Source organism: Atractosteus spatula, chromosome 1 (assembly GCF_055471065.1).
Source record: "Atractosteus spatula isolate fAtrSpa1 chromosome 1, fAtrSpa1.hap1, whole genome shotgun sequence".
In the NCBI taxonomy this organism is placed as follows: Eukaryota; Metazoa; Chordata; class Actinopteri; order Semionotiformes; family Lepisosteidae; genus Atractosteus; species Atractosteus spatula.
Genome location: NC_142706.1, coordinates 34,895,190 through 34,903,638, shown reverse-complemented (window position 1 = coordinate 34,903,638; position 8,449 = coordinate 34,895,190).

Genomic DNA, 8,449 nt, shown 5'->3' with positions numbered 1-8,449 from the left:
TCAGACCTCAGATGGGTGAATTTCAACTAAAACTAAAATGCATCAACATACTGTACTGTATATCACCCATTTTAGCTTATTTGCACTTGAACTGCTGTAAATTAAAAATACTTTAAAAAATAGCTCACCTTTAAGGGCTTGAAAGGTTTGTCACCTAATGACATCAGTGAGCTGTCAATTCCCTAGATACCTAAATCGTTTTTGCACACTTTGCACTCTGGTCTTCATTCAGTTTCCAAAACAAGGCTCTGAACACTGGGTGACCAGTGTTTGTTTTGTTGTTCTTTCTTGCTTTCACTTTCATGCTCTTCCTTTAATGACTGAGCTACCTAAAAGCAAATTAACTGAATGGACTGAAAATACCTCCCCTCATTCTCCTGAACTGCAAAGGATAACAATAATTTGCATTCCGTATTTTTATTTATTTGTCCCTAAAGAGGGCAGCTTCCGCATCTCTACAGTAAATGATGGTCAGCTTACCCACAGGAAATCAGGCTACTTACAGTATGTCAACAAATCAATGAAAAAAATGTTTGAGCGTGAATGGAGATACTTGCGATTTATATTTTAGCAAACAATGAGGAAGGTTAGGCAGATTCATGTGCTTCTCTTGCCTTCGACCTATTAATCTTTTAACAAGACACTGATACACAGTTGGAGGTGCAGCATCAGTTGGAGGAAAGGTGCATTACTCATGGTAAATGCATGTAGTCTTGGAGGTCACAGGGGTCATTCTGTTCCTAACATAGCCTTGACCAAATGAGTCCTGGTCATCTGAGCCCATCCAATCTGTGGGCCAAAGAAAAACTAATGTGTTTATTTATAGATATCTGTTTGTAATGCCAGTCAGTGTCCACAGCACCATTACTGACTACTGTTCTTAAAAATCATGCAACACTCAAATCCAGAGGACAAAAAAATGTGTTGGTCCAATGTAATTTAATGAGAACAATTTAAGGTATCAAGAGATCTAGCAAAATGTGGCTGGAGTCCTTGAAGATGAAGGCTGGGATCTTTGAGATGAGTGTTACACTTCAAAATGTTACAGACAGGGTCTGCAGTCTGTGTCGGATCTTGTAGTAGACCCTATGCAATGCAGTAAGAGCTGGAGGAAAAAGGCGGCGTGGTATGGGAAAACACACAGGGGTTAAATGGTGCACAAAATAACAGTGACAGTCCATGAGACAGTGAGCAGGGGAGACAAAGATTGGCGTCCAAATCCGAGCAGGTCTGAAGGAGGGTCAGGGCACATTCCAAGAGTCCATTAACCATAGATCCATCCTGAGACCTGATGAGGTTAAAATCCCCGGGAATGGGGAAAACACGAACAGACAATCGACATGGACATCCTGGGATAATGGGGCGAGGTCCTCCAGACCCCGGGCTCAGAACACAGAAGGTGTTGGGGATGAGGCCTTTGCCCTCAGGAGACAGGCGTAGGGTATCCTGGTGCTAGGTAGGCCTCGTGACATCCATACCCTAATGTTGAGCCCTGAGCTGTGAAGGAGCTAAGAATAAATAGGGGGAGACACAACAAAGCACACCTGGAACATGTATAAATGATCACAGAGATCTATTGACAGGAGTAAAATGGAGCACCATCTTGGGGAGGGATGTCAACCGTAACAGAATAATTACACTAATATACAGATGGAAATGCTGCATGTGTAAGAAATTCATCACATCATCCACTAGAGGTCATCTGAAAGCAATGTATTAGTGATCTTAATACTATCATTACAACATGTTGAGTTGTTGTTACAGGTTGAGTCTCATCTATGTGAATTGTTTTAGGACACTAAAAGAATTAATGGATTGAGGTGAAAATAGCACCTATGGTCCCAATTATGATCTTAATTTCTTTTTGATGAAAATTGGATGTAAATGAACTGGAGTAAAAGAAGAATTGAAAATCTCATTTGAATTGTTAAATTAAAGCGAAAATAGACCAGAGTCTCATGGAATGCAGATGTACTGTGTGCTATGGCTAAAAGATATTAGTCTTATGAGGAGGGCACTGAGCTAAATTACCCAGAAAGATGAGTTTGTTTACAGAAAAATGTGTACCTTATGGCAGACCTTGTGTCTGTTTTCAGGAGACTTCTGAAACAAATCCCCCTATTGAAAATATTGAACTTTTTGAAGACAGATGTGTTTTTTAAGAAGGAAGCCTTAGAATGATGTCCCCGTACCTAATGAGAGCCTTTGATACTAGACAGAGAAAGTCTAGAAGGTAAGAGTCTGGAATAAGAAATGGCACCAGAGGGGCACCTTTGTGTTTTCACTGTGAATATTATGCACCTGACTGCCTTCATGAAGGAGAAATATGAGGTCCAAGATGAAGAAATAGAAAGACCAGTCTAGAGCTTTTACGAGGAAGTCTGAGGAAGAGAAAAGAAACTACAACAAGCAATTGACTGGAAGAAAGTCCATCAGGAGTACACCATATGGGCTAATTAGCTGGAGGAGAAGAGTGAGGCCTTGCAAGCTGAGAAGCAGCAGAGAAACAAGATGGCTATCTGTATGACTGTAAGAAACAACCACTATTACAGTGTACAAGTCACAATTGTAGTCCCTCCCCCTTAAGGGCGTTCCGGCTCTTTCACATTTGAGTTGATTTTGCGCACCTGCTCCTGGTTCCCGCCTTCCTACTTAAGCCAGACGCTCACTCTGTTCCGTTCCCTGCATTGGTTTCCAGTACCAGCCGAGTCTGGGACCTGGAGCACCTGGTCCCGTTCCCTCTTTTTCCCCCTTTTCGACTCTCTGCCAGATCCCGCTCCAGTTTTTAACTCCGTTTGTCTTCGTCTTCGTCTGGACATTTGCCTTGTCAAGGGTTTCCCTATGGGCACTTTTTGGACTGTTTGCCTTGGACTCACCCCCCAGAACACCAGTGCACCATGGACACGCCCCCTGTTTTCCTTCCAGCCCCCTTGCATGCTTTTTTCCCCGTGTTTTCCTCACTCTTTCCCGGATTGTATTGTTTGCATAGGGTCCTGAAAGAAACCTTTCTTTACAGTACACATATTACAAAACAAATCTGGATGAAACGTGTTAAGATTCTGCTACAAACTGAGAAAGAAGTGCTTTTAAAGACTCCTAAGTGGCCAGAATAGGTAACACCAATGGAGCTGCAGAGTGAGGGGGCTGTTGATGTTGACTAATGCTAGAAGAAAGGGTGGCTGCAAGACCTGGAAATACAATGGGCCCATGACCCACCCTCCCTGTTTTTGCTATCACTCTGTGGAAGAAGTGGCTGTTTCTAAAGTCGGGCGAGGGTCTCCCACCTGAAATGGCTTCTCTGAAATGAACCACATTCTCCAGAAAACTTTCTAAAAGGTCACCTGACTACCCAAGGCTTTAAAAAACAGGAATCTGGGGCTTCCAGGAGGAGTTGAGAAAAGAATAGAAGCCCTGTATGAGTCTGCGTGATGAGCGAAGAGGAGAAATATCTTTCTCTCATTTAACCACAGCATTGTCGTCTGACTTTGCCTTAGACAACATTCTGAATCTGAGCTGATTCTCAACTGGCATCTTGAAAGATCATCTAGAAGGATTCTGCCCCGAACCAATTATTAATGTCCTACATGGTGTTTTGCCATATCCATTCAGCACCCATAGTAATTGCTTAGGTTTCCCCATACATGTTGTGCAAGGAAGCTTTAAATTTAATGTTATTCAGTTGTTTTCTAAAATTTAAAAAGCCCATCAGGATTTTATTTTTTGGTATGATACAAAGGTTCCTTATACATGATGTGTAGTTGTGTAGTTGTGTTTTGATCTTAACATGCTCTAAATATAAGCTGTATTTCCAGTCTAGTCTGATGTGCAATCCCCAAGTTGGTATATTATTGTTATATTGAAGTTTTCAAGTAGATGGCTGCTAAGGAACAGATAATTCATGCTAAAACAGGTTAATTCCATGCTGAAAGGCAAAGAAAAGAAACTCATCTGCGGAGTTTCAAAATTGTGAAACAGCTGTGGAGCCTTCTTGGGGTGTGAGTTAGGAAGGGAAAGTAGTAAAATAAATAAGGCATAGGAGAACAAAAGAGTGTGTAAGAAGGGGGTGGGGAGCAATGAGGAAATTGGCAGGTGATATTGAACATCTTAACTCAGGGAGAACAGAAGGAGAGGTGTAGAAAGCTGAAATCTGCAAATGAATAGAGAGGATTAAGGAGGATGTGAGTCTGTCATTGAGCAAAGGAGGAAAGTGTGATCCTGGTTTGATTCCTGATATCTTTCTGCAATAGGAGTTCCGAGAACCCACTGTGAGGATGCAGACAGAGAGATCAAAGAGATCATGGCCATTAGAGGTGGAATGGGGAACTGTTGATTTAAGGACATCTTTGATTCTCACAGCTCTGGAATGTTCCCTGTCTGTCAGTCTTCCTCCTGTCTCACCAATGTAAATGGCTGGGAAGTTTCTGCATGAGATGCAGTAAATGAGGATGCTGGAAATACATGGTGTCATCTGTCTGACATGAACTGTCCAGAGAGATCTTGAAGGTCTGTTGTATTGGATATATATTTGCAGGAGATTCAGCAGATTCTATTGCAGGGAAAAGAATCTGATGTAGATGCTACAGGTGGTTAAGGGAGCTGTAAACTAGATGTTTGCATGGATTATGTAGTCGGCAATATGAGATGATGGGGTGGTTAAGAAAGAGGGCTCCAGTGGAAGGATCATCTTGTAAGATGGGGAGCTTGTCACTGATGGTCCAGGGAATAGAAAGGGTGTTAGGTGTTAGAACTATTTTTGATTCTGGTGAGGGCCCTGTCAATTACATGTGTTGGAAATACTCTGTCAGGAAAAAGAGTGCACTTTGAAGGCTTGGCTATGAAAGTCCATGTCATTACTGTATAGTTATCAGAGTCTGAGGAATTGCAAAAAAAGGAGAGAGTTTGTAGTACTTGTGGGGTACAGGAGATAGCTATGTGAATCAGTGGGTTTGTAATAGACAAAAGGTGAGAATTCTGGATGGTTAAAGGAAAGATTTATCTCCAGAAACAGAAGAGTAGTGGAAGATATGTTAACTGTAAACATAAGAGGTGGGTTAAAGTTGTTAGATTGTGCACTGACCACTGTTCAAGCATAATATCTTTCTTGAAAATTCATTTATATCTCCACTTCTGGTTATACATTTAAACATAAGATTTTAGTTTGTTGAACAGATTAAAATTCCATTCAGACAGTAGCTTCATTATATCACATCTTCTCTGTTTATTCAAAGTTCCTGTTATGACACCCTGTCCCCAGGTATGTCACAATATACTGCATAGTTCAAGATCCAATAAATTACTTCAGCATAACAGAGAAAAACTAACCCTAGATCAAAGTAATCTTCACACTTAAGTGAACTTACAGAAAAGAGTGATGCCAGAATTGTAGAAGTGTTTTTGTTACAGTAGGTTTCAAATTTAGTCATGGTTATTTTTATTTCCCTTTGTCCTTCCCAGCATGTTTCTTCCTCATGGAAGCTTTTCACTTCAGGTTTTCAGTTTCTAGTGAAAGCAGTTATGAATACCACAGTTCTGCATATTTTCTCACTTCTTTATCCAGTACATGGTCGCATGGGAGCCAGAGCCTATCCCAGAAAGTCACAGGAGCACAGCTGGACACTGTACATCCTGAATGAGGTGATAGTCCAACGCAGACACACTCACGCCATGACCAATTTTCCCAGCAGTCAGTTAACCTGCAAGGTTGGACTGAGGGAGGAAACCCAGGCAAACACAAGGAGAATATATAAACTCTATGCAGACAGCACTCAATGTCGGGAATTGAACCTGGGGCCTCAGCACTGTGAGGCAGCAATGCTAAACACTGTGTCACCATTCTGACCCAGTTATGACTATTCTTTATATTAATATTAAATGGGATGGTTTTATCCTATACTTTAACTGGAGGGGCATAAGTTCCCTCAAGCCTTGTCAAACAACTCTGTGTGTTTACGAAAGTTATTATTCAGTCAGCTGTCAAAGGGAATGCTTATCAACTAAAGTCATGCACTTTTTTACCGAGCATATTGAGTATATTACTGCTTTTTATCACTGGGAATTGTTTTATTTTAATGAAAATATCAAAATGGTCACAGAGGAGGGGGATATAATATTGCAGCTTCATGATGTGCAGGCCATTTCTGCATTATGCAAAAACTATGGCTATGCATAAATGTAGCTGACACATAAAAAAGAAAGACAGAATAACAGGATGTTTTTTAAACTTCAAGCGTGTATATTTTCAATCTGGCTTTTGAGTTCCCACGTAGTCGCATGATTCCAAATAATGCTTATACCAATTCCCTAAAATTATATCCCTACAATTCAGCAAAAACATTACAATTTCAGCCAAAACCATACCTTAACTCTTAAGCTGATGTAAACCTATTGCTCTAATTTTAAACCCTAAACTTAGTTCTATAGTACTAGGAGAATGCCAGTTACCATGGCCACAGAATGTTTTACAGCACAATATAATAAATTAATTGGCCCCGGCTAGCTCTGTTTGTAGAGCATGAGACTCCTAATCTCAGGGTAGTGGGTTTGTGTCCCATGTCAGGGCTCCAGGTCCTCCATGTTGGAGGTTGGGCACAAGGCTAACAACTCTGTCCCCTAAAAAAATAGTGTTACAGAAACAGCAACAGGATGTTGTGGCCCTTGTATGCTGGAAGGCATAACGGGCAAACATCCATCCATATTAAATAAATTGTACCATATGACTAGTACATTGGCATTTGTATATTTAACTGATTCCATAGATTAATTGATCTAATTAGGTTAATTAGGGGTTTTGTGACAGAGCTCAGCTGGTAAAAAATAACCCTTTGTAAGCCTTCCTTCTTATCTTTTAGCCAACAGAAATTTCTATTATCTTTGTCATTTTTAAAATTCCTTTCATCCAAGGTACTGTATATTTCCTTCCTCACTCAACACACTGCCTGCATTCTCTGATCTTTGCTTAATCATCTTCTCAATTGTGCTGGAATAGATTGGAAAAGAGGTCTGTATTTATTTCCAGGATTGGCAGAATATAGTCTTTCTCCCAAACATTTCTAGAAACTTCTGTTGTGTCTAAGATATCAATGACTTTTGAACAGCAGTTTATATTTGACTGTAACTTTTCTAGAAAATTGAAAAATTGAAAACTTTGAAAATAAATACATTTGTGACCTGCTGAATCAGCCATCCTTTTCCAGTTTGCTCCAGAAAATTCAAGCACAAGAGCGTTATTTGATTTTGTTTTTGAGTGTTTTCTTGTATGGTTGTCTACAGTATGTGCCATATATCAAATGTGTTAATGCGTCAATTTCTATCACAGGACTCATCATATGTAACGGTTGCCATTTATTTATTATGCGGTGGCTTTTGGTCACTGTGGATTGGGTGCTCAGAGGAGTTGTTGTCATAGAGTATAGAGGGTGTGAGTGTCTTTAATCAGTCTGCTGTTGACATTATCATCCACGGTTTTCAAGGACATGGTAAATCCATTGTTTTAGGTGTCCATCTTTTAGGCATTGTGGGTCTGCATGCTTGTTTGTGCTATGCAAATCAGATCTTTCAATATGTGCTTGAGATAGTAGTCTGAATTCAGAGTTAGGCTGAAAATGCTTGATGGATGTTATGCCATACTGTCTACCTTATCAGCATTAAGAAAATTCAACCTCACCACAGTTGAATATAGGTTATGAATATTGGAGTGAAAGCACATTTTCAGAGTGTTGCATTCAATGAGATCTTCAACACTGAACTGTTACGTCTGGGCAAGTCAGAGCTTGCAGCCGTGGCTCTCTGCCGTAACCAGATCCATTCTCAAGTCAAACACCTCCCGGTGGCATGAGAACACGATTGGGGAGGCTATCTGTGCCAGCTACTCCCACTTAACAGGTCAGTGCCAGATACTTAAGCCCTATCCTGTTAGTCAGACGCCCTGTCATTGAGCTTCCTCCGCATGTATAGAAACGCTCATTCCATGTACTGTACCAGCCTGCCAGTTACTGATCTTGCAATATGTCTGAACCCATCTTAAACCTCTATTCTGATTCTGAGCCAAAACCTAATGGATCCCTGTCTCCCTGCTGTTACACGGCCACAGACGGCATCGTTAGTAACCTAACTGTATTGCCTGATTGTGCTCTGCAGCTTTCTTGTTCTGGTTTCTTTCTGTCTATGTCTGCCTAGCACATCTAAACTCTGCCTGTCTGCCTGGGGCATTCTCCTCCTCAACTGTCTGCTTGCCTCCACCAGGACCTAGCAAGTGGATTCCCTAGCCTGTCTGTAGACAGGTATTCTCCAAGTCAGGATCACGTTGTAAACTGAACGATGTCATTAACAAAGAACATTCCTGCTTAGTACAGTACATTAATTAATTATCCACTCCTTTATGATTTTTAAAAACATTTTTATTATCTTCACTCCAGTAGTTTTGTAAAGATTGAGTATTAGTATTAATTTA